The sequence below is a fragment of the Kogia breviceps genome, chromosome 5 (genome assembly GCF_026419965.1).
Source record: "Kogia breviceps isolate mKogBre1 chromosome 5, mKogBre1 haplotype 1, whole genome shotgun sequence".
Classification (NCBI taxonomy): domain Eukaryota; kingdom Metazoa; phylum Chordata; class Mammalia; order Artiodactyla; family Physeteridae; genus Kogia; species Kogia breviceps.
In genome coordinates this window covers 63,731,856-63,758,518 of record NC_081314.1, presented here as the reverse complement: position 1 = coordinate 63,758,518, position 26,663 = coordinate 63,731,856, and the positions used below count along the sequence as shown (strand labels likewise).

The window sequence follows — 26,663 nt, the reverse complement described above, 5'->3', positions numbered from 1 at the left end:
CTTCTCAAACTCTTCCAAAAAATTGCAGAGAAAGGAACACTCCTGAAGTCTTTCTTTGAGGCCACCATCACCCTGATACCAAAACCAGACAAAGATACTACAAAAAAAGAAAATTACAGACCAATATCACTGATGAATATAGATTCAAAAATCCTCAACGAAATACTAGCAAACAGAATCCAACAACACATTAAAAGGATGATACACCATGATCAAGTGGGATTTATCCCAGGGATTCAAGGATTCTTCAATATACGTAAGTCAATCAATGTGATACACCATATTAACAAATTGAAGAATAAAAACCATATGGTAATCTCAATAGATGTAGAAAAAGCTTTTGACAAAATTCAACACCCGTTTATGATAAAAACTCTCCAGAAAGTGGACATAGAGGGAACCCACCTCAACATAATAAAGGCCATATATGACCACCCCACAGCAAACATCATTTTTAATGGTGAAAAACTGAAAGCATTTCCTCTAAGATCAGGAACAAGACAAGGATGTGCACTCTCATCACTATTATTCAACATTGTTTTGGAAGTCCTAGCCATAGCAATCAGAGAAGAAAGAGAAATAAAAGGAATACAAATTGGAAAAGAAGAAGTAAAACTGTCACTGTTTGCAGATGACATGACACTATACATAGAGAATCCTAAAGATGCCACTAGAAAACTACTAGAGCTAATCAATGAATTTGATAAAGTTGCAGGATACAAAATTAATGCACAGAAATCTCTTGCATTGCTATATTGCTATATAATGATGAAAAACCTGAAAGAGAAATTAAGGAAACATTCCCATTTACTATTGCAACAAAAAGAATAAAATACCTAGGAATAAACCTACTAGGGAGACAAAAGACCTTTATGCAGAAGACTATAAGACACTGATGAAAGAAATTAAAGATGATACCAACAGATGGAGAGATAAACCCATGAGATAAAGCCCAGAGATAAATCCATGCACCTATGGTCAACTAATCTATGACAAAGGTGGCAAGGATATACAATGGAGAAAAGACAGCCTCTTCAGTAAGTGGTGCTGGGAAACCTGGACAGCTACATGTAAAAGAATGAAATTAAAACACTCCCTAACACCATACCCAAAAATAAACTCAAAACGGATTAGAGACATAAATGTATTACCAGACACTATAAAACTCTTAGAGGAAAACATAGGAAGAACACGCTTTGACATAAATCACAGCAAGATCTTTTTTGATCCATCTCTTAGAGTAATGGAAATAAAAACCAGAATAAACAAATGAGACCTAATGAAACTTCATTTTGCACAGCCAAGGAAACCATAAACAAGACGAAAAGACAACCCTCAGAATGGGAGAATATATTTGCAAACGTATCAACAGACAAAGGATTAATCTCCAAAATGTTTAAACAGCTCATTATTAAAAAAATAAAGAACCCAATCCAAAAATGGGCAGAAGACCTAAATAGACATTTCTCCATAGAAGACATACAGATGGCCAAGAAGCACATGAAATGCTGCTCAACATCACTAATTATTAGAGAAATGCAAATCAAAACTACAATGAGGTATCACCTCACACCGGTTAGAATGGGCATCATCAGAAAATCTACAAACAACAAATGCTGGAGAGGGTGTGGAGAAAAGGGAACCCTCTTGCACTGTTGGTGGGAATGTAAATTGATACAGGCACTATGGAGAACAGTAAGGAGGTTCCTTAAAAAACTAAAAATAGAATTACCATATGATCCAGCAAATACCAAGAGAAAACCATAATTCAAATAGACACATGCACCCCAATGTTCATTGTAGCACTATTTACAATAGCCAGGTCATGGAAGCAACCTAAATGCCCATCGACAGATGAATGGATAAAGAAGATCTGGTACATATATACAATGGAATATTACTCAGCCATAAAAAGAAATGAAGTTGGATCATTTGTAGAGATGTGGATGGATCTAGAGACTGTCATACAGAGTGAAGTAAGTCAGAAAGAGAAAAACAAATATCATATATTAACGCATATATGTGGAACCCAGAAAAATGGTACAGATGAACCGGTTTGCAGGGCAGAAATTGAGACACAGGTGTAGAGAACAAATGTATGGACACCAATGGGGGAAAGCGGCGGGGTGGTGGTGGTGGTGGTGTTTTGAATTGGGCTTTGGGATTGACATGTATACACTGATGTGTATAAAATTGATGACTAATAAGGACCTGCTGTATATTAAAAAAAGAAAATCAAAGGCATTGTGAACTTAGATGATACCTGGGTTACATAGGCATGGCTTAGATTATCAAAAGCCTAAATCCTCTTCACCTCCCCAATAATAGGTAATCCAATTTTCTGATAACTGGCTGTAAATTCAGTAAGGGCCAGAAGTTACCAAATTACATAACCTATGATGCCACTTATATTTAAGTGAGTTGCCTCATGATAAAGCTAGCTGTATTAGAAGAAATAAGTGAACAGTATAATGTGTCAGGCACTGTTTAAGGACTCTACATACATCACATATGGATCTTATATGTATTAACTCTTCACAACAAGCTTACAAATAAATAGGTTGTTACTCTAGTTTGACAGAGGGGAGACTGAGGCATGGAAACGTAAGTCAGTTGCCTAACCTCCCAGGGCCAGTAAATAGCAGGGCTGGGATTTGAACCTAGGTAGTCTAGTTTCAGACCCACGTTCTTAATAACTATAGCTATTCTGCACTGCTATACATTTTAGCATAGTCAAAAGTCTGAGCCATAGAAGAAGGTGAGACCATCTTAAGGTTTTAAGTAAAAAGAAAGGTAGGTCAGCCCGTTAAAACAGCCCTGCCTAGCTGTTCAGCACTATTGTTACTTACCTATGTTAGGAACTGTTGTGAGTTATTTTATGCTTTGTCTTGTCATTTGTTCAACTTTAAAATGAGAACTATGCCTACTCTCATGCCTTTCATGGGAAAGTTTTGAGGCAAAATGAATACATAGTTGAAATATTTCATCAATGTAGATAGAGGTCCCGTAGAAATTACAAGGTTGTGTATGAATACTACAGATAATTTGAACCTTCAACTAATGGTCCAGTGGAACTGGATAATGCCTCAACAACTCTTTGAGTTGAAAGATGGGAACTATCAGTAATTCAAGCTTTGAAGGACATTTCCTAAACCTTAAATATTTTCTCAGTGTAGTAATCAGCTGTGAGGGAAAACAGATGCTGGACTGGGTAACTCTTTTGCCTTAGCTGGACTTAATTTTTTTTTTTATTTCTAATTTTCATTTTATTGTTTTAATGTCATGTCACCTGTGCACATTAAATTCATCATGTAAAGAGGGCTTGGTATGCTCCTCTTTGTTATTAGTCCTCAGTGTGGTCAAAGGCATAAGTGAGAAAGGAACTGGCAAGCAAATTAAAGGCCTTGGATCAGAGTCTGTAGGAAACTAAATGGTGGCAGTCCATCTATCACCCCCAGTGTCTGGCAATTTCAATGCAATTGCACTAGGCTCAAGACACTAAATATAAAGTGTTACACAAACATATTTAAAATGGGTGAGTTGGAAGCCTATAGCACTTTACCAGGATTAATACAACAGCCGCTATGAAGAGACAGAAAGAGTCCCAGCATACGTTCAATTCCCAAAAAATAGCAATTTCAGCAGAAGCTTCATAAGGCAATATAATAACATTATCTTTCCATTTATAGTTCAAAATATTATGATTGCTTCCCATGAGGGCAGAGATCTTTGTAAAAGGGAAAGGTTATGATAAAGGCGGAGAAAGACAAGCTAAAAAGGAAAAACAAGATCATCTAAAATGAAAACTTCAGTTCGTGAAAAAGAAAATACTTGGCTGATATTGTATTGTTTATTCTAAAAACTATAATGGGGGCCTAGGGGAGGGGAAAAGATGATGAGGCAGGAAGGAAGAATAATATGAAAAACCACAGTCCTTGATTCTACTTGAGAAATGTTGATCCAGCCTGAGATAGATCTGGGTGATGGTAATTGACCCTGAGGCCCAGATTTCATCCAATTTTACATAACAAGGTGGATAAGTTTTAAAGAATCTTCCAGTTATTTATTTTCTTAATTTTTTAAGGGACCAATGGAGTGCTTTGTGAAGTGGAGGCTTAGACATTTCTTTTTCAGTAACTCTTGTGTGATTTTTGTGGTAAGAACTCAGTGCTAGATACCATGAGGCTGTGAAAAGGAGACTTTGACTCTGCCCTTGGGAAACTTACAGTTTTATAGAGGAGATGACCTATACTTAAAATAATATTAAAAAGTTAGAAAATGACATTCTATGAATTCCATTACATATCATTCCATGCATATTTTTATTCATGTGTTTGCTTTTACTTAGGGATTTGGTTCTAAACGATAGAGATTTGCTTTCTAAAAATCCCTTGGATGACACATACTATAAGAAATTCAGTTTATTTTTAATGTATTTATTAATTCTGTTGGATAGAAATTGGTTAGAGGAAAATCTATTAATATTTAATAACACCTGCTTTCTATGACACTGTATGCTCATACATAATCACAGTGAAGAATCAGAGAGCACCTTATGTTACATAATATGAAATCTTTTAAAGTTAATTTTGAATTCTGCTTTAGGTTTCTGCCTTTTAGCTTGACTTAAATAATACATCAATGCTTAAGAGACCCTAAAATCATTTGAAGATATATATATTATATATAATATGTAAATATTTATATATTATATTACATATGATATATAAATAATATATACATATATATTATATTACACATGTATATTTACATATTATATATAACATATAATATACATAATATAAAAACTCTCTAGAAATTTATGAAATTAGGGGAAAGAAAATTAATCAACTCTAGGGCTCCTATTTTAGCTAGTGATTTTGTTAATGTCCCTAGCAACCTTGATCAAGCCTTAGTTTGCAATTATTACAAAAGCTACAGACTTTTCCCCTTTTAATGGGGAAATTATAGTGAATACCTCCTCAACAACTCTCCTATTCATTGCCTTCTTCCTCTAACAAGTACCAGATCTACTTCAGACCCTCATTATCTCTTCTCTGGACTATAATAAGAACCAGCTAATTGGTCTCACTGCCTTCTGTTTCTCTCTCCTGTAATCCAGCCCAGCTCCTGAGAAACTAATCTTGCTAAAACAAAGCATAGATCATGTCACCTTCTTGCAGAAAATCCTTCAATAATTCCCTATTACAACCTGTTCTAAGCTCAGAGAGCTTGCCTTGATTTACAAGACCATCACAATCCAGTTCATTCATATATCTTATATGCTCTAGTCAAACTTAACTTTTCTGTAAACATTCCCACCTCCACCCTTAAGACCATGCTATCTGGAAAGCCCTCCCTATTATATCTAGTTGTAGAAATCCTCATCGTCCTGCAAAGTCTGACCTTAGCAAGTTCTTTCACCCTAACTCTGCCTTGCTCCAGCACATCACAAACCAGCCAAGGAGAAGTGAGTTTTCCTTCCTCTGAATTCCCAAACTCAACTCTGAGCCACCCTTACAGCAGTTACCTGATTCTGCCTTGCATTGTAATGATTTGTATGCTTTTTAAAGTCCCTCCTATACTGTAAAATCCTTGAAGACCAAGATCACATCTCATCATCCTTATATCTCCCACAGTACCTATCCCAGTGGTCTTCACATTGTTGTTGCCTAATAAATTCTTCAGCTTCAAAGATATGTTTAATGCAGTATTGACTTACCTAAAAGTTATGATTGCCATTCATCTATTGGGAGCAGTCAGGGGCTTCCAATAATTTCTTTGGGTTACTTGTTCTGAAACTCCTGACTTATTTTAGGCCACATTTCAATGTAAAATATTTTAATTAGAGTTGATAAAACTGGACACAGTATAACAAGAGTGGCAGAAAAGGAAATGCTGCAGATTGTACTTGTGAATTTGTTGAGCTCAGGATAAGGGAACAGCATCTGTTCCAGAAATATCTACTAGTTAAGACCCAAGAAGTCAAACATACCTAACCATCCTGCATATCACATTATTTCAGCAGGAGGTGCCAAGAAGAAAAGGAGCAATCTACCATCTGCTAAGCCATCTGTTTCATAAGACCTATTCCTTATTTAGTGCCATTAGGGTTTTCATTTCTTTAAAAAAATGATCAGCATCATGAAAGACCCCAAATAAGAGCATATGATAACATTATCTAATAGCTATCTGAGCTGTCATTCTGAGATTTCTTTTGTTGCTCTCTTGTTTCAGGTCCCTTTTTTCCTGGGTTTCCATTTCCTCCTCTTTATTTACGTGAATCCTCATTATACTGAAACGTGGTCGAATAGCTTCCTGTTGCCTCTATACTTGAATTCTGTGGGAGGAATTGACTCGTTTCTTCTTATCCAACCCTGCAAGCACTGAGATGTCAACTTCTTCTAGTCATTTTGTCAGTTACTATTCCTCTGTTGGCTTTCCCTCTTCCAAAGTTTGCTGACATCACTTGTCTACTTTGGTCTCCTCTAATGTCATTTTAATGGTATTTGTAACTGGAAGTTTCTACATTTCATTTAAAATTTCTTCCCTTTCACCACTCCCTCCTCACCACCAACCCACAAAAAGTGCTCAACAGAGTAACTGCCACATATTGATCCTCAATACTTGTTAAGTGAAAGGAGCATAGATGAGTTTATTGATATTCCTACATACTATGTTAGAAACTTCTCTAGTTTCTCAAAAAATATATCACATTATTTAGGTAAAGTTTAAAAAGAAAGTTTCTTCTTTTTAATTCTTATCAAGAGAATATTGTTTGCAAGTTTTTTTAAAAAGTAAAGGCATTGAAGGAACATTAAAAATCTGATATCAATAGGAATGAAATTTAAATAGTGTTAATAGATGATTCCTGTTAAGTAACTAAAAACTGATATACGTTCTTTAGAAAGCCTTAAGTTTCTTAATTTGGTCAAAAAGTGTGACAATGGCAAACATTACAAAGACTATACTTGAAGTTCTTATGCTCTTTATACATTGTGTGACCATATAAATTATTTTCCGAACTGAGACTATTTTGAAGTGAAAGGGAAGGAGGGGCTATCAATTATACAATGTTAGGTGTAAATGAGAATTGTCCTAGGCAAACTGGACACAAGGTCTCCTTACTGATACTGTAGATTAGATTGAAAAAAACGCAGACCTATAACTTATAGAGGAGAAAGTTGGGGTAAGGTTATAGGGATGATACAGAATATTGATGGATCCATAATATAAGTAATAAGATTCAGGACTGCTATTTAAATAAATAAAATAGACTGTATAGTGAGTTCATCTGAAGGGAAGTATATTCAGTGAGTAAATTAGAGTAACAGTTTTTTGAATTTTGAGATTCATCATCAACCAGAACAGGGTTTAAACTTACTTGGAACAAAGGATTTCCTCTTATTTAAAGTAGTTAATCAATTGTGTCATTATGAGAAGCATTACCATATTCTAGCTAGGGAGCTTTCTGTACAGTGCCTTCATTAAGAAGTAAAATAAAAAAATCCCCAAAGCCAAAACAAAAACCTCAATGCAAAATGTAATATGCCTTTTTCTTCCTTGTATTATCAAAATAGTTCATTGTGCCATTCGTAGGTACTACCTTTATTTATAACCAATTAGCATCCTTTTTGATAAAACAAAATGTTTCTCTATAAACTTTGAAACTTAATTATGAAAATATAATTAGACAATTTCCTGTCAATATAAATAACTTAAAAAATATCAAATTTAGAACCATTTTCATCATGATTAGACATTAGCAAAATTACTGATTTTTTTTGCAGTTTCTATTCTAACCATTTGAGTGATGCTGAGTTGTGCTTTCTCATTTAAGTTTAGTTTCATCTTGTTCCTGAAATAAATTTTTATTAGTTTTATTTATTTATCTTTATTTTATTATTATTATTTTTTCAAGATCACTTTTTAAATTGAAGTATAGTTGATTTATAATATTGTGTTAGTTTCAGGTGTATGGCATAGTGATTTTTTTTTTTTCAGATTATATTCCATTATCTGTCATTAGCAGATAATGGCTATAATTCCCTGTGCTATACAGTAAATTTCTGTTGCTTATCTACCTTATGTATAGTAGGTTGAATCTGTTAATCCCTTGTTCCTAATTTATTCCCCCCACCTTGGTAACAGTGAATTTGTTTCTGTCTGTTAGTCTGTTTCTGTTTTGTATATAGATTTATTTGTATTATTTTTTAGATTCACATATAAATGATATCATATATTTGTCTTTCTCTGTCTTATTTCACTAAGTATAATATTCTCTAGGTCCATACATATTGCTGCAAATGGCAATAGTTCTTTTTAATGACTGAGTAATATTTCATTGTGTATATATATGCATACCACATCTTCTTAAGCCGGTCATCTGTTGATGGGCATTTGGGTTGCTTCCATGTCTTGGCTATTGTAAGTAGTGCTGTTATGAACACTGGGGTGTATGTACCTTTTCGAGTTAGAGTTTTTGTTGTTTCTAGATATATACCCAGGAGTTGAATTGCTGGATCATATGGTAGTTGTATTTTTAGTTTTTTAAGGCACTTCCATACTGTTTTCCATAGTGGTTACATTCCCACCAACAGTGTAGGAGGGTTCCCTTTTCTCCACATCCTCTCTAGCATTTATTATTTGTAGACTTTTTGATGATAGCCATTCTGACTGGTGTGCAGTGATACCTCATTTTAGTTTTGATTTGCATTTCTCTGATAATCAGTAATTTGAGCATTTATTAGTTTTAATTTAGAGAGAACATTCTGTTATATTTCTGTGTGTGCATGTGTGTGTATACATGCACAATACAAATATACAGTAACAGGAAATACCAAAAAATTAGTAAAGAACATATTTCTGAAAAACTTGCATTTAAAAAATTGCCCCAGATTTGAAGATAGTTTCAAATTTATTTCAATTTTGCTTTCTGTCAATATTAGTCGAAGTAATGATATACCAGTAATGATTCTAATAGGTCTCTTGAAAATTTCCTTTGTACTTTCTGTGCATTTTTCACAATAGCATTTTCACTTGAAATAATTGGGTTGGGTTAAGAAATGTCAATAAATTCTTCTTAGTCCATGAAATCTCATGTTTAGTTGTATAGCTATTATATAAATTAATCATAATGAAAATATTGAATTATAATTTATTTACATTAAAAACTGCTGAAGAGTGAGAGCTGTTACACTGATTCTTAGAATATTGACAGGCCTAAACAGACAAAGAAAAATATTTGAAATATTATTGCATCTTGGTGAAATCTTAGGTCAGTGGTTTTCATGATGTAGAAAATGTAATTAAAAAATCAATTATCACTTAACTGTAAAGACAATAACATTGTCCATTATATATCAAATCAAGATTCTAATTGATTTAAAACAAGAGACTCTTACAAAGATATGAACAGACATTTTACAAAATACATACAAATTACCAGTAAACCTACAGAAAAATATATGCCAGTATCTTAACACTCTCGCCAGATTTTTTAAGTCTTGCCAAAGATGAATTTTGTTTCAAGAACAATTTTGTTTGATAATGATGTTATACTGATTTCAAATTATAGCCTAGTCATATTCACAGTCACAAACAATATTATTAAAACATTTGACTCTTCTGAGCACCAATACAAAACACATTTGCTAGGTCATCTAGATTTCACTACTAATTCTGGGGCTAAAACTCATAGAATGATCTGGCCTTTGCTCATTGACATTTCTGAGCTTCCGAAGGGTTCATTAATCATGTAAATATCAAGGGACTACAGAATGAAGACCTTGAAAGGGAGAATACATATGTTAAGAAATGCTGGGTGTGTCCCAATCACGCAGCTGCCTTAAGATCAGAAATAATAAATTCTTGAAGGTTTAAGAGATTCAGAAATAATTCTGGCATTAACTGAAATGCCTTTGGCCTACCCACCCTTATTTCTACCAAAGTTAAATTGTTAAGCTTTCTGATAAAAGAGGTATTTAAGCTTTGACGTTAAGGGAAATCATTATCCAAAATTCATGTTGTTATAAGCAATCATGATAAATCTGGGAGGAAGTGTATCCTATCAGGAGCTCTGAATTTAGTTTTCCCACTTGCCACATTTCAATTGAGATTTTTTAGTAATTGCACCACATAGTCTACAGTATTTTGAGGGGTAAAGAAAATTCAAACATTCGTCTTTTAAAATTTAGTATTCTACAGCTATTGATTTACTAATGTTGACATGGATTGACTGATCTAATACTTTCAGGATAAAGTACAGTTAGGCTGACCTAGTGTTTGGGATGGGAGGAATAATAAGCTTCCTATCTGAGGAAAGGAAAGACTTTGGAGGAATCGGTAAGTATCCTGGTTATACCTTTACAATTAATGACTGAATTCTTTGTTTCTGGTTTTGTTAACAAAATGAAACAGAGAAATGGACAGATTATTCTACTGATAGCTTAAACATTCAATTATCTGGAGACATAGTGTAGGAAGCTGGGATAGGTAGTGGCTAAATCCATAGGCTTTGTAGTTAAAGGACCAGGGATTGATGCCTGGCTTCTTCACATGCAAACTGACTTGGTCTTGGTCTTGCCCATTTCTCTCAAACATCATCAGTTGATTCTAAGGGAGGCAGTAAGAGGAGGGACTAAGCATGTGGGATTTGGCCTTAGACTGTGTTTGAATGCTGCCCCTGTACTTCCAAGCTATGTGATCTCAGGCAAGGCACCTAACGTCTTTAAAAAAAAAAATTTTATTTTATTAATTTATTTTTTATACAGCAGGTTCTCATTAGTTATCTATTTTATACATATTAGTGTATACATGTCAATCCCAGTCTCCCAATTCATCACACCACCCCCACACCCACAGGGCACCTAACCTCTTGAAGCTTTAGTTTTGTCATCTATAAATGGAGTTAATTATAGCAAGTGTTGATTTGTTTTAGTGAAAATTAAATGAGACGGGGAATTCCCTGGCAGTCTAGTGGTTAAGACTCCGTGCTTTCACTGCCGAGTGTGTGGGTTCGATCCCTAGTCGGGAAACTAAGATCCTGCAAGCTGACCAGGGTGGTCAAAAAAAAAAAAAAAAAGACAATACCAGGAACATGGTAACTGTTCAATAAACATTCTTCTTTGTCCTCTTCCTTCTCCTCTCCCTCTGCCTCCTTCTCTTCCTTTTTAGTATTAGTGACAGTAATAAAATTAATGACATATTATATCTGGTGAGAGTAGAATTAGATGTAGGGGAAAATCATCTTGGCAGACTCACATATTACCAGAAAGAAAATTTGGAAGAGGGGAAAAGAGAGAAGCAAAGAAGATGGGACTACTGGATTTTGGGAGTTTTATTTGGCCGTATCAACCACTGATATAATGTTTTAAGAGAAGAAGAGATCAGCTCTGAACTTCAGCTGATAAAAATATTAGAATTTGAGACTAGTCTCATATTTTGGTTATTTTTCTCTGCAAGATCTCTAACCTGTTGGGAATGGAATCTCAAACTTTGTGAAAGAACTGCTTCCTTGTTATAAAGGGTTCCTTTATGAAAAATTGGACTGAATACTAAGTATTATTTATCCTTATATCTATGTCACCAACATAGAACAATAAAAGGGGCTCTTTTTCCTATGAATTTATTTTCTATCCACCCCCATCCATTCCATCAGCATTGGCTAAGTTTCCATGAATTCCATGAGGGATCTGGCACCTGAAAGATCCCCCATAAATGTCTTTTGAATGGAATCACTTCCAACATTTGTATGTTTCATCTTGCAAGAAGTTTACTTCCAGTTTCTCCTGTGATTTCCAACTAGTCTAAACCAAAGTCAGACACAAATGTTTCTCTTGAATTCACTCAATCACACAAGGTATCAGTCTCTCTTTAATTCTATTTTGTATTCGAAATGAATTTTAGGGCAGGGTTTGTCTAGCGCATTAACAAAATTGTGACCCATAGTTGCCTATGTACTCTGGTAGACTCCACAATGATAGATTTTTTTTTTTTTTGCCTTAAGTAGTTACAAATGATGCTATATAAAAATTATTTGTATCTAGTTGACATTGTCTATCTAAGAATTAATTTAATAAAGGAAACAAAAAATGACTCATTGGTAGGGATTGAGATTGGGATTTCTTAAACTTAACTGGAAGTTTCTGAATATGGCTAGTTCTTTTCAAAGCCAATTCATTTTCACAAAAAAATATGACACAGTCCTAAAACTATAATTCTGATATATTTATTTCCTTAGTAATTTCACTCCCTTTTAGCAAAATCATTGGCCTGTAATTGGCATTTCTTATCTGTGTTTTGCATCACAAACTTGACAACCTATTTGTTTATTCCTTCAGACCTACCTTTTTGAGAGTCACTGAATACATTTCCTTTTTGGGAATTTCTGAAATTAATCACTTCCTCCCTGTCATCTTTGTTTAAGCAGATTAGTAATTAGTTGACATCTAAATTTGCACCATAATTGGGAATTCCCTGGCCGGCCAGTGGTTAGGGTGCGGCGCTTTCACTTCCAGGCCTGAGTTTGATCCCCTGGTTGGAGAACAAAGATCCTTCAAGCAGTGCAGTGTGGCCAAAAAAAAAAAAAAAAATTGCACCATAACTTCTTAATCTTTTCAATAGTTTATAGTATTTCAGTATACACTCTTTGCTTGTCATTAAAGGTTTTAACCATTTAAAAACTTCTAACCATGTACCTGCCCCTTGTTTTTTCCTTTCTATTATCTGTCTGTTCCTGGAGGCAACATGGAAGTACCAACACATAGCTGACTGTTTAGAAAAGTTAGTGATTAATGTACAGTGTGGTAACTACAGTTAATAATACTGTATTGTATAATATATTTGAAAGTTGCTAAGAGAGTAGACCGTAAAAGTTCTTATGGCAAGAAAAAAATTTGTAACTAAGTGTGGCTATGGATATTAACTAAATTTATTGTTGGTAATCATTTTGCATGTAAATATATCAAATAATTATGTTGTACACCTAAAACTAATACAATGTTGTCTGTCAATTATATTGCAATTAAAAAAAATAAAAAACCTCAAAGAAAGCTTTGAGTTTAGCTCTAATTTAGAATAATCCCAATAGTGTGACGATGTAGTAAGCATCTAATAGCTTTTGTTTTTAAATGATTCTTTTGGGAGTTACACAGTTTGAAGAAAAGACCTAGCATATAAAAGAAGGAAAAAGGGAAAAGAAAAAAAATTAGTGATTTTATGCTTAAGGAGAACAGCAGAGGAAAGGAGTCCTCTCATATTATAGGCTTCAGGAAGTAATGTTACCACATATTGAGTATTTACTTTTTGCTGTGTATTTGTATTTTGCAGGTTATTTACAATCATTATCTCATGTAGTCATAACAATACTTTGAGGTAATAATTATTTTCTCACTTTATAAATGAGGAAACTAAGCCTCCAAAGGTAAATTGCCAGAGGTTACACAGCTAATAAGTGAAGGAAGTGTCATTTAAATCCTATCTGTCTGATTACAAAGACTGTATGTTAATGGCTACATTACATTGCCTTTCTTTAAGGGCACTAAATCTCCATGATTTCCACCCTTGAATCCTTTATTACCTTGCAGATCAAAGTACTATCCACACCAGCATTACTGTCATAATCTGGGAGCTTGTTTAAAAGTGCAGAATCTCAGACCCTACCCTTTACCTACTGAATCAGAATCTTCTTTTTAAGAAGATCTCCAAGAGCTGTGCACTTTAAAGCTTGTGGATCTAAGGCCATCCACACCTTATTTTAATCTTTAATCTTTCTATCACGGACTCAACTTCTAACAGGTTTAGTTGTACTTCTGTTTCACCCATTCCACATTCATGCCTCTGTGTCTTTGTGCCTTCCTGAAGCATGGAGTGTCTGCTTCCCTTCACTTTCGCTATCTAACCAAAACCAGCAGATTCCCCAAGAAGTGATTTATTCAAGTGCAACTTTTTTTCTTTTGTATTCTGATCAGTTGGAATTAATGATTCTTTCTTCTGGATTCCCACAGTCCTTAGCATATATTTCCACTAGAGTCTGTGCTGGCCTCATATTGGAAGACTGTCACATTTTTCTTCACATCCCTTCATGCTTGGCAAAATGCTTTCTTTGCCATTGCAGGTGCTCAGTAAATGTTCATTGGCTTAATAAATAGTGTGAAGGGTTCATCTTTCCATGCTTTCTAGAAACTTTCAGTTTTAATTTCTTCTTTGATCTAACAGTTATTTAGAAGCATGAATCTTTGTTTTTAAATGGAGTATAACCTTTATTATTTTTTTTGTGTGTGTGATATGTAATCTTTTTTTTCACATCTTTATTGGAGTATAATTGCTTTACAATGGTGTGTTAGTTTCTGCTGTATGACAAAGTGAATCAGCTATATGTATACATATATCCCCATATCCCCTCTCTCTTGAGCTTCCCTCCCACCCTCCTTATCCCATTCCTCTGGGTAGTCACAAAGCATCGAGCTGATCTTCCTGTGCTATGCAGCAGCTTCCCACTAGCCATCCATTTTACATTTGGTAGTGTATATACATCAGTGCTACACTCTCACTTCATCCCAGCTTCCCCTTCCCCCTCTGTGCCCTCAAGTCCATTCTCTACATCTGCGTCTTTATTCCTGCCCTGCCACTAGGTTCATCAGTACTGCTTTTTTAGATTCCATATATATGCATTAGCATACGGTATTTGTTTTCTCTTTCTGACTTACTTCACTCTGTATGACATACTCTATGTCAATCCATCTCACTACAAATAACTCAATTTTGTTCCTTTTTATGGTTAATATTCCATTGTGTATATGTGCCACATCTTCTTTATCCATTCATCTGTTGATGGACATTTAGGTTGCTTCCATGTCCTGGCAATTGTAAATAGTGCTGTAATGAACATTGTGAAACATGACTCTTTTTGAATTATGGTTTTCTCAGGGTATATGCCCAGTAGTGGGATTGCTGGGTCGTATGGTAGTTCTATTTTTAGTTTTTTAAGGAACCTCCATACTGTTCTCCATAGTGGCTGTATCAATTTACATTCCCACCATCAGTGAAAGAGGGTTCCCTTTTATCCACACCCTCTCCAGCATTTATTGTTTGTAGATTTTTTGATGATGGCCATCATGACCTGTGTGAGGTGATACCTCATTGTGGTTTTGATTTGCATTTCTCTAATGATTAGTGATGTTGAGCATATTTTCATATATTTGTTGGCCATCTGTATGTCTTCTTGGAGAAATGTCATTTAGGTCTTCTGCCCATTTTTGGATTGGGTTGTTTGTTTTTGTGATATTGAGCTGCATGAGATGCTTGTATATTTTGGAGATTAATCCTTTGTCAGTTGTAGAAGCATGAATCTTAATTCCCAAGTAATTAACATTTTTTCTGGTTACCTTTTAATTATTTCCATTTTTATCGAGTGATAAACATAGATTTTACTTTTAGGAACTTATACATGGTAGAGTTTTAAGAATGGACATAAGAAGTAAAAAGAAAAAAGTATTTGAGAGGTGAAACATTTTATATACATTTATGAAATTTAGTTTATTTTTATATTCAATTCTTCCATGTCATTATATTTATTACAAAATCTTTCCATTTCTGAAAGAGGTGTGTTAATATTATTACATATACATTATGATTATTATGAATTATCTAACAAACATTATATAGATTTCCAAGCCTTCAGATACATCCCTTGAATGTACCATAAGTTATATTTTAAAAAACATCAAAAATTTTTTTCCATCCTACTTTTAGACTGACATGCATTATGATATCTGTGTTTGAGTTGTACTATAGTTTTACCAGACCTTTCCTTTAGCAGCATTTACATAAGAATTATAGCGTATTTCATTTGCTACATCTGATCTCCCTTACCCCCCACCCTCAAAACCCACAAGTTTTCTTATGATAAACATGACATTATTGGCAGGGACAGTTTCTTTTGTTATGAAGATAGTAGCAATTCTCCATTTTCATATGTACAGTAGTCTCAACAGTCATATCACAAGTTTATGAACTGCCAAGAAGTATCAGCCTGACTACAGAATTAGCATTAAAAAATGCACGACCCTCTCCCTGTGTGTCTCTGTCTTCAGCTGCCACCTTTGCTATCTCTCAGCTCCATGTTGTGAGTTGACCATGTGGTATAATAGCATCTGTTTGTGCACAGGGCAAGAGAGACTGGCTAGGAAGGTTTGGCTCAGACCATCGATGGTCTGGGGTCTCTGTTCTTGAGTACTCTGAGAAGGGCAGTGAATGGAAAGACGGATAAAGGAGAAGGCATCCAGTACACAACTGTGAGATGTGACCTCATATAATAATTGAAGAGAAATGTTAGCTCCTACTGCCTAACTGGGTTTGGTTCATTTCAAAATTCTGTTTACTTTAATTAGGTGTACTGCAGAATGGGAGGCTTGCTGAGCTTGAAAATCTTCTGTCTCTCAAAATAGTAAAAGAAGGTTGGCCCCCTTGGTGATTCTTTGCCACTCTTCCACTCCACTCCTCATCCCCCAGTTATTTTAGACATTAGTAGAACTCTTTCCTGAGATGACGTAGTCAGGTCCTTGCTTGTTTCCTTGGAGTCAGCTCAAATAGGTGTAAACACTATTTAATCATCCCCCAAAAAGAAACCAGGATGGGGATATGGATGTCTACAGGAGACCTCTTCTTGCCACACCCAGCAAAAGAACAACTGGCTTTTTAAGCATGTAATTCAAATTTTCCTTTTTTTCATAGTTACTCTCATTTCATAAGGTGGCAATTTATAAAGTGTAGGGGCAGGATGTAGGGAGATAGTACAAAAATCTGGGTGTCATAACAATGGCCTGCTGCTAGAAGGAGCTGTGGCATTTAGTTGAGGGTGAACTAGTCCATAGAAACCTTTCAGAGGGATAAATACCCCAACCTCTCTCTCTTTTGATGTATCTTTGCTGGTGCACATCCCATTAACTGTACCTAACTGAAACCAGGAGGAAAAGAGAGTTCGTAGATATTAACCATATAGGTTCATATGTATACCTCTTCCCCCACAGAGCAGGTGGAGAGTGGGTCTGGAAGGATCATTAGCATCCTGTCTGACCTTTGCTGCTCTGAATCCTTCATGGATTCTATTTCCTCCTCCTCTCTACTATGTGCAGGTACTGTGTTTAATCATTGGTTCGTCTCTCTCAGAGTGCTCTTCTTTGGTGATCTCACCTTTTCTCACTTATAACTACCAAGACTCTGTCAGTCCTTTCTGAACCTTCAGTTCTAACTCTAGCTGGGTTGATTTTTAGATTTTATTGAAAAACCAAAACCGAAAAATAGGTCATCTTCCTTCAGGACCACCAAGTTCACTATTTATATGACTGTTTTGCAGTGTAAGAAGGACTGTGGTAATCTGCATACTATTCATTGAGAAAACTGTAGTCAGCTTAGGAAATAATAGTTTTCCTCTCAACATAACCAAGGAGAATCAGATATCCATTCTCTGACTTAGTGTTGCTGTGTTTTTTTGGTGTGTGATCAGCTAGGATTCCCACACGTTCCAGGGCATACAGGAGTTGAAATTAAAAAAAATTCCTGCATTATAATGTGCAATCTAGAGCATAGCAATGGCAACTATGTACCAGGTAAATGTCCTGTAACTCTGTTTCAATCCATTGGCCTCAGTATTGTGTCTCCAGAGCATGTATTCTTAATGCTTCACTATTCTGGGCATGGGAGGTAGAGAGAAAGGGAGACAGATATCAAAGGTGATGCCAAAGTTTTGATTCCATGTGATGGGGAGAATGATGAGAAGTCACAAAGGCAGCAGGTTTGGAGAGAAAGATGAAGAATTCCATTCGAATTTGTGCTATCTGAAACGAAGTGTCCATTAAGCAATTGGATATGGGGAGGCACTGGCAGTGTTGTGAGTTTAAGGAAAGAAATTGCATCCAGGAAGATAGACTTGGGAGTCATCAGCATAGAAGTAGCAGTTAAAGCTGTCATGAGCTTATCCCTCACCAGCAAGTAGAATCAGAAGGAAAAGGGGCTTAGTTTTCTTCACTTTCACTGCTACCATCTAATTCAAGACATCAGTATCTTTTGCAATAATCTCCTCACATTTCTCTATTTTGCCTCTTATTCAATCCATTCTCCCACACTGCCCTCAGCCCAGGTGATCTTTTTTTTTTTCCAGGTGATCTTTTAAAATGTGGGTCTTCAAAGTTTAAATCCATCAAAGTTTTCTCATTAATGCTTGGAATAAAATTCAAACAAGTGCTTAGGAAAATCTAACAAGTCTCAAGTCCATAAGGCACATGCTCGACCTTCCATCTAACTTTATCTTATGCTGTTGTTCACTATTCTAAGTTCCTGTCATACTGGCTCTCTTTAAATTTCTGGCAAACTCCAAATTCTTTTCCACATCAGGGCCTTTGCTCCAACTCTTCATCTGCTGGTTCCTTTTTTTCCTTCAGTTATCAGCTTAAATGTCATTTGCTCAGAGAAGTTTCCCCTATGCCCCAAATGTAAAGAGTTCTCCATCACTACATCTTGTTCTTTTGCTTTATAGCATGTATCTGAGTTCAGAATTGTATAATAATTTGTGTTTACTTTTAAAATACCTACCTCTCTCTTTGGATTGTGAGGAATCCACTGAATACTCAGTGCCTACCACATAGTAAATACTCAGTTAAGTACTTGTTGAATGAATTAATCTACATTCGTCCAAGTAATATATTTTAATCTGTACTATAATCATCAATATCCTCTATCATTTATGTATTCTCCATATATCATTTATCCATCTATCATTTATTTATATGACTCTGTACATGGATACTAAGTAACTGAAACTCTAAAGCCTCATTTTTTTGTCTCCCCACAGGTACAAACAGATCATTGTTATACTTTATGCAAGCAGCTGCAGATGAATTTCTGTCAAAATTAAATAAAGACAGTAACATTTAGATGGAAGACAGGAATGACCTTCTTTCTCTATGTTCTGTTTAGAAAAAAGTTCATTTCCAAATTGGCTATCATGTTGTCTATAAATATTATGCAAACTACCTTGAGTCCTTATAATGTAAGTTAGGTTATAATGAGAAATGAGAGGTAATGGCCCTGAAGACAATTCTCTGGGTATGATTTTTTTCCAACATACTTATGGAGCAGTATAGAGAGGTTAGGGTTCATGAAATAAGGAAACATCGGGCAGAACCTCTTCTTTCACTGGATCTCTTTATTTTTTACTCCTTTCCTACCTTTTCTGTTACCTTGAGGGTAGATGGTGAGAGGAAGGTGAGTATAGGAAAAAGTGGAAAAGGGAGAGTATGGGAAAAGTGAAAAATCTTACATGTAATCTGGCTGTAGGTGCCCCCTAATACAGGAGCCACTGTGCAACAAGTGTATTCAAGCTGAGCTCTTATGACCCAACCTCAGTCCCTGTCCGTAGGGGTATACCTTCTCCCTCTTTCTCCTGGGTTTCTCTATCTGGCAGAAAATTAGTTTATGAGGACTAGCTTGAGCCTGGTTATCTTCTGTGGTCTCCCATTGGCCCACAGGAACTCATATCCTTGTCTCAACAGTAGGGAAGTGTAGGCTGTTTCCCCTTTGCTTCCTTCTCTCTTTGCTGCCATCATGGTTAGCCCCAGACACCTTATTATGTTCAGGTGGGAGGCAAGCATACATCTTCCTGTTCTCAAATACTCCCAAATGCTAGGGGTCACATATCAGGTTCACTCTCTCAGAGTTCCAGCCTTGGTGGTCACATCAAGATGGGCCTCTGGATTTTGTGGTTCAGCAAAACCCCACCCCTGGAAGTGAGATGTTTGTCTCTCCTTCTCTAAGGTTCTCCCAGTCCTTAAGAGTGGTTCTTTAAGGGCTCTTCCACTGAGAGAAGAGAAGAAAGCCAGTGTGCTCTCTACTTAAATGAATCCCTTACCAAATGTTCTCCCCACCTCTGTCCTTTTCCCCTGCAGTTCCTTCTCAAAACAGCAACCAGAGTAATCCTTTGAATAACTCAAGTTAGATTAGGTTACTCCTTTGCTAAGAATTCTCCAATGGTTTCTCATCTCATTTAGAATTAAATTCAGTGTTCTTATCATGGTCTGTTTGTTCCCCTTGATCTGTCCCTCATTATTCCTTTGATACCATTTTTCTGCTATTCCTTTTCTTTAGCTCATTCTGCTTCCTTTTCCTTGAACACAACAGGCTTAATTCTTTCCAGATGCCTGGAATGTTCTTCCTCCGAACATCCATTTGGCTAGCTTCTTCATCTACTTCTATGTGGATGTCATCTTCTCAGAGAGACCTTTGCTGACCACCTTATCTGAAATATAACCCTACCCCCCACACCCCCATACCACTTTTGGCATCTGAGCAGTGTTGACAATGGATATCCTGAGTTTTTAAAGTCCATAGCCATTATTTTTTTTACTTGAATCTAAAATGAGTATGTAATTTTTCTACTTTATTGATTTGTTTAATGTATCTATTCATTTAGCTCGTAAGTTTCTGGGAAAGCAGAATCATGACCATTTTTATTACTTCTGCAGCAAATAGGTACTTAATAAATGCTTTTTGAAGCTTGAAGGAAAATCCAGATAGACTGAATAGTTTTTGAAGCTCTCTAAAACGCTCACTGCAGGATAGGTAATTTACTGATTTATGCAGTTTGGTTATTGAGAGTTATGATAAATTTTAGTAGACTTCCTACACTCTGGTTTCTACTCTAACTCTTCCTTAATAACACTGTCAGATTGCAGTTTTTAAAGGACTGCTTTCATCATCTTCCACCTTTGTTCAAAACCTTCAAAATCATGTTTATGTGGTTGTGTGTGACTATACATGTATGCATGTATGTATTATGTTAAGCCAAAGCCTGTTTGCTTCCCTCTCCCTCCTTTCCTCCCTTCCTTCCTTTATCACTATTGTTTAGTGAGCACGGTTATATATTAGGTTTATTGTTTTGTATTTTACCTGCAAAATTTCCCTATAACCTTCACAACATCTTGCAAGGATCTGTTATTCTCATTTTACAGATGGAGAAAATGGAATTTGTACTGGTTAAGAAGTCTGTCTCAGGTTACTGAGCTGGTAAGTGGCAGAATTGCAACAGGAGCTAAATCTGTCTGTTCTAAAGCTTTGGTACCAGTGTTTCCTCAAACTCAAGAAATATACAGACTACTTTTATTTATTTGTTTATTTGAGTTTCATTTTTTCACTTTTTCATTGAGGTATAATAGAGTTAGAGTGAAGTACACAAATATTGTGTTCAGTTCAAGGGATTTGTAAATATCTGTTCATCCAGGTAACTACCATTCAGATCAAGATATATAATATTCCTAGTCCCTTAGGTAGACCACTTTTTAAAAACAAGAAATTTTTTCATAGATGTCCAATGCTGACTTAAATTATTTTTATTAAATTAAAATAAATAAATAGAAAATTATATATAATCCTCTTATGTTTGTAGTTCTTATACAAGCATAAAAACAAATTTATATATTTAATATAAATGAAGCTCAAAATTTAGCAAAGTTTCAATTAGCAAAATTTAATAAGACATATAATGTTTTGCTGAAACCAAACTCTGTCACCATGTAAATGTAGTATTGGTTTTATAGATGGGTTTTTTGCATTTGCTATGCCTATGTCACTTTGTGATGTCATTTTTTTTCCACTTGAGTTACCTCAGAACCTTTATTCGTACACTACTCTATGACACCATTTTGACCTTGTTTCATGTGAATATATAATTTATGTCTTGAATCAGGTTCTGTTTTATTCTCAGGAAACCTCAATAGTTAAAGTAGTTAGCACCAATATAATCACATACATACAAGATGTGGGTACTGAACTCTCTTGTCAGTACTTGGTATTGAGGTAGTCATAGAGATAAATCTATCAATTATAAATCTTTGCTTAGACAATCAAATAAATGAAAACACAAAATTTAAAAATTCTTTTGGAAGGAATTCTTTTGCGGTCCAATGGTTAGGACTGATGCTTTCACTGCGGGGGCCGGCATTTGATCTCTGGTCAGGGAACTAAGATCTGCATACCACATGGTGCGGCCACATTAAAAAAAAATTCTTGTGGAAAACCTTGTGGACTACTGGGGCTATGCCTGTAAAGTTTCAGTTACAGAAACACTGCTGTGCCCTGCTTACTCCAATGTCTGACACTCAAGGTCCACCATACTTGAGTCATTTCTACTTAGAAAACAACATTGGTGATAAAACATGCCTCCTTCTCTGTTAGGCTGGTGTTGTCACTCTCTGAGGAATGTGTCATGGATATTCCTAGTATATGCCTTAACTTTACTGGAAAACCTTCCCCTAAGCTATTGCCTATTTAATGCTGACCATTCTTAAATTCACAGTTAACATTTCAACTTCTTCATGAAACCATTCCTAATCTCTTTAAGCTGTGCAAATCTCTTTTTCCTAGTATTGTGTCCATATTTTAGTACTGACCTTATTTAGTTCATAATGATTTTTACAACTTAGTATAATATAATTTATAGTCTTAACGTTTATTATATTATTATATATGTATTACTTTTAGTCTCTAGATTTTAAGAGTTGGGGGTTAGGAGTTTAAGTTCTGTGATACTGTGATATAGCAAAAAAAACACTGCTTTTTAATTATGGTTAAATTACTTATTAGCTCTGTGACTGGAAGCCTCATTGAAATTGTTTTCATATTAAAAAATTGGCATTACAAATTCAGAGGAGGGGGAGAGAGAAGATGGCGGAAGAGTAAGATGTGGAGATCACCTTCCTCCCCACAGATACATCAGAAATACATCTACACGTGGAACTGCTCCTATAGAACACCCACCGAACGCTGGCGGAAGACCTCAGACCTTCCAAAAGTCAAGAAACCCCCCCACGTACCTGGGTAGGGCAAAAGAAAAAAGAATAAACAGAGACAAAAGAATAGGGACGGGAACTGCACCAGTGGGAGGGAGCTGTGAAGGAGGAAATGTTCCCACACACTAGAAGCTCCTTCACGGGCGTAGACTGCGGGTGGCAGAGAGGGAAGCTTCAGAGCTATGGAGGAGAGTGCAGTAACAGGGTGCAGAGGACAAAGCGGAGAGATTCCCGCAGAGGATCGGTGCCGACCAGCACTCACCAGACCGAGAGGCTTGTCTGCTCACCCGCCGGGAAGGCCGGGGGCTGGGAGCTGAGGCTCAGGCTTCAGTCGGAAGCTGGGAGAGGACTGGGGTTGGCTGCGTGAACACAGCCTGAAGGGGTTAGTGCACCACAGCTAGCCAGGAGGGAGTCCGGGAGAAGTCTGGAGCTGCCGAAGAGGCAAGAGACCTTTTCTTCCCTCTTTGCTTCCTGGGGCGTGAGGAGAGGGGTTTAAGCGCGCTGCTTAAAGTAGCTCCAGAGACGGGCGCGGAGCTGCTGAAGAGACAAGAGACTTTTTCCTGCCTCTTTGTTTCCCGGTGCGAGAGGAGAGGGGATTAAGCGCGCCGTGTAAAGGAGCCCCAGAAACGGGCACGAGCCGCGGCTATCAACGCGGACACCAGAGACTGGCATGAGACACTAAGGCTGCTGCCGCCACCAAGAATCCTGTGTGCGAGCATAGGTCACTCTCCACACCGCCCCTCCCGGGAGCCTGTGCAGCCCGCCACTGCCAGGGTCCCGGTATCCAGGGACAATTTCCCTGGGAGAACGCATGGCGCGCCTCAGGCTGGTGCAACGTCATGCGGGCCTCTGCTGCCACAGGCTCGCCCCGCATCTGTACCCCTCCCTCCCCCCGGCCTGAGCCAGAGCCCCTGAATCAGCTGCTCCTTTAACCTCATCCTGTCTGAGCAAAGAGCAGACGCCCTCAGACGACCTACACGCAGAGGCGGGGCCAAGTCCAAAGCTGAACCCCAGGAACTGTGCGAACAAAGATGAGAGGGGGAGGTCTCTCCCAGCAGCCTCAGGAGCAGCGGATTAAATCTCCACAATCAACTTGAAGTGCCCTGCATCTGTGGAATACCAGAATAGACAACAAATCATCCCAAGTTGAGGAGGTGGACTTTGGGAGCAAGATATATTATTATTTTCCCCTTTTTCTCTTTTTGTGAGTGTGTATGTGTGTGCTGCTGTGTGAGATTTTGTCTGTATAGCTTTGCTTTCACCATTTGTCCTAGGTTTCTGGCCAACCCATTTTTCTTTTTCTTTTTTTTTTTTTTTTTTTTTTTTACTTAAACAATTTTTTCTTCTTAATAATTATTTTTTATTTTAATAACTTTATTTTATCCTACTTTATTTTATCTTCTTTTCTTCCTTTCTTCCTTCCTTTCTTCCTTCTTTCCTTCCCTCCTTCCTTCCTTCCTTTCTTCCTTCCTTCCTTCCTTCCATCCTTCGTTTCCTTTCTATTTTTTCTCCCTTTTATTCTGAGCCGTGTGGATTAAAGGCTCTTAGTGCTCCATCCAGGCATCACGGCTGTGTCTCTGAGGTGGGAGGACCAACTTCAGGACACTGGTCCACAAGAGAACTCCCAGCTCCACGTAATATCAAACGGCGAAAATCTCCCAGAGATCTCCATCTCAACACCAACACCAGCTTCACTCAAAGACCAGCAAGCTACGGTGCTGGACACCCTATGCCCAACAACTAGCAAGACAGGACTACAACCCATCCATTAGGAGAGACGGCCTGAAAATCATAATAAGGCTACAGACACCCCAAAACACACCACCAGACGTGGACCTACCCACCAGAAAGACAAGATCCAGCCTCATCAACCAGAACAGAGGCACTAATCCCCCCAACCAGAAAACCTACTCAACCCACTGAACCAACCTTAGCCACTGGGGACAGACACCAAAAGCAATGGGAACTACGAACCTGCAGCCTGCAAAAAGGAGACCCCCCAAACACCGTAAGCAAAATTAAAAGACAAAAAAACACACAGCAGATGAAGGAGCAATGTAAAAACCCACCAGACCTAACAAATGAAGAGGAAATAAGCAGTCTACCTGAAAAAGAATTCAGAATAATGATAGTAAAGATGATCCAAAATCTTGGAAATAGAATAGACAAAATGCAAGAAACATTTAACAAGGACCTAGAAGAAATAAAGAGGAAGCAAGCAACAATGAGCAACACAATAAATGAAATGAAAAATACTCTAGATGGGATCAATAGCAGAATAACTGAGGCAGAAGGACGGATAAGTGACCTGGAAGATAAAATAGTGGAAATAACTACTGCAGAGCAGAATAAAGAAAAAAGAATGAAAAGAACTGAGGACAGTTTGAGAGACCTCTGGGACAACATTAAACGCACCAACATTCGAATTATAGGGGTCCCAGAAGAAGAAAAGAAAAAGAAAGGGACTGAGAAAATATTTGATGAGATTATAGTTGAAAACTTCCCTAATATGGGAAAGGAAATAGTTAATCAAGTCCAGGAAGCACAGAGAGTCCCATACCAGATAAATCCAAGGAGAAACATGCCAAGACACATATTAATCAAACTATCAGAAATTAAATACAAAGAAAACATATTAAAAGCAGCAAGGGAAAAACAACACTCTTGCAGAACACAGCAAGAACCTTTATGACCCACCTCCTAGATAAATGGAAATATAAACAAATGGGACCTAATGAAACTTAAAAGCTTTTGCACAGCAAAGGATACCATAACACCAGAAGACAACCCTCAGAATGGGAGAAAATAGTTGCAAATTAAACAACTGACAAAGGATTAATCTCCAAAATTTATAAGCAACTCATGCAGCTCAATAACAAAAAAAACAAACAACCCAATCCAAAAATGGGCAGAAGACCTAAATAGACATTTCTCCAAAGAAGATATACAGATTGCCAATAAACACATGCAAGAATGCTCAACATCATTAATCATTAGAGAAATGCAAATCAAAACTACAGTGAGATATCATCTCACAGTGGTGAGAATGGCCATCATCAAAAAATCTACAAACAATAAATGCTGGAGATGGTGTGGAGAAAAGAGAACACTCTTGCACTGCTGTTGGGAATGTAAATTGATACAGCCACTATGGAGAACAGTATGGAGGTTCCTTCAAAAACTACAAATAGAGCTACCAAACTACCATACCATAATAGCAATCCCACTACTGGGCATATACCCTGAGAAAACCATAATTCAAAAAGAGTTATGTACCAAAATGTTCATTGCAGCTCTATTTACAATAGCCAGGACATGGAAGCAACCTAAGTGTCCATCAACAGATGAATGGATAAAGCAGATGTGGCACATATATACAATGGAATATTACTCAGACATAAAAATAAATGAAACAGTTTTTTATAGTGATCTGGATGGACCTGGAGTCTGTCATACAGAGTGAAGTAAGGCAGAAGGAGAAAAACAAATACCATATGCTAACACATATATATGGAATCTAAGAAAAAAAAAATGTCATGAAGAGACCAGTGGTAGGATGGGAATAAAACACAGACCTACTAGAGCATGGACTTGAGGATATGGGGTGGGGGGGGTGGTAAGGTGTGACGAAATGAGAGAGCAGCATGGACATATATACACTACCAAAGGTAGGGTGGATAGCTAGTGGGAAGCAACCGCATGGCACAGGGAGATCAGCTAGGTGGTTTGTGACCACCTAGAGGGGTGGATAGGGATGGTGGGAGGGAGGGAGACGCAAGAGGGAAGAGATATGGGAACATATGTATATGTATAACTGATTCA

The 26,663-nt window shown here is 36.8% G+C and overlaps 1 long non-coding RNA gene across 1 annotated transcript in view; it reads left to right on the top strand.

Annotated features, from left to right (window-relative positions):
• LOC131757282 (uncharacterized) overlaps positions 1-25,725 on the top strand; it is a 107,134-nt gene extending 81,409 nt beyond the window's left edge. Inside the window, exons 4-5 of the long non-coding RNA XR_010840675.1 lie at positions 21,006-21,060; positions 22,699-25,725. This is a non-coding gene — a long non-coding RNA (uncharacterized lncRNA). The remainder of the gene's footprint in view (positions 1-21,005; positions 21,061-22,698) is intronic.
• The last annotated feature ends 938 nt before the right edge of the window (positions 25,726-26,663 follow it).